This window comes from Tupaia chinensis, unplaced genomic scaffold, assembly GCF_000334495.1.
Source record: "Tupaia chinensis unplaced genomic scaffold, TupChi_1.0 Scaffold000248_2, whole genome shotgun sequence".
NCBI lineage: Eukaryota > Metazoa > Chordata > Mammalia > Scandentia > Tupaiidae > Tupaia > Tupaia belangeri.
The window spans coordinates 682722-683870 of record NW_006159727.1 but is presented as its reverse complement, the minus strand read 5'-3'; positions in this window follow the sequence as shown (position 1 = coordinate 683870).

Below are 1149 nucleotides of genomic sequence, written 5' to 3'. Positions count from 1 at the left end.
AAGCGAGAAATCACCCCCCAGGGGGGATGGCCACGCCGCAATCCCTTCTCCTCCATTCTCCTCTCGGGATCTTGGGCACGCACGCACACGTGCATGCCCGGCGTGAGTTTTAAGCCACCAGGTCTGGGACTCGAACCACGGTTGACTACGTGGGAGTCCAGTGACATAGCCATTATGCTAACTGCTGGTTCCTAGGGTATCTGCCTTTGAAAAGAGAAACCAAGGACATAAAATAATGAATTGTATAAGCATCTCAGCTAGCAAGAGATCAGCTTTTGATTCCAATCCTCCCGCTTGAGACAGACTAATTGCTCTTATGCACTCTGCCAGGAATCTACCCTGCAGATCTGTTCTACCTACTCTTGTCAGAGCTTTCTGAATAGGCAGTGTCTATCTGAAAGGATTATTTTTATTTTTTTTGGAGAGGTTTTTGCTATAGGGTATGTGCGCTCGCCAGAAAGACACAGAGACAGAAAGACAGAAAGCGAGAAATCACCCCCCAGGGGGGATGGTCACGCCGCAATCCCTTCTCCTCCATTCTCCTCTCGGGGTCTTGGGCACACACGCACACGCGCCCGGCGTGAGTTTTAAGCCACAGGGTCCGGGACGCGAACCGCAGTCGACTACATGGGAGTCCAGCGACATAGCCATTACGCTAACTGCTGGTCCCTGAGGAGACTCTTTTTTGGAATAGAAGAACATGAATGAATCATTCTTCAATGCCCTTAAGCCATCAACCTAGCCAACAGAGGACTGAATTTCCGAAACCTGTATCAGCCGGTCAGTTCCATTTGAACTAGCTAGCAAAACCAAAACCATTACAAACTCTGTTTTAAAGAATGAATGAATGTTAAGGATCTCTTTCCCCAGGCTCTTTCTCATGTCCATCCAACATATTCAGCCATAGCAATCGAGACGGTTCCTAAATCATAAATGAGAATAGTTTCCCAGACCCCAAATTTAGCTCCATCGTGTGAGGCCCACAGTGTTTCTATTGCTAGAACATAAGAAGATTTAACTGTTAACCTAGGCTGCAAATCCATCCTCCCTGCCTTTTGCAATTTTTAAAAAATTGTAGTAAACCTTTGGTTCTTTTATTCTTTTTTCTTTTTTTTTGGGGGGGGGGGGAGGGTTTTTCTATGAGGCTCG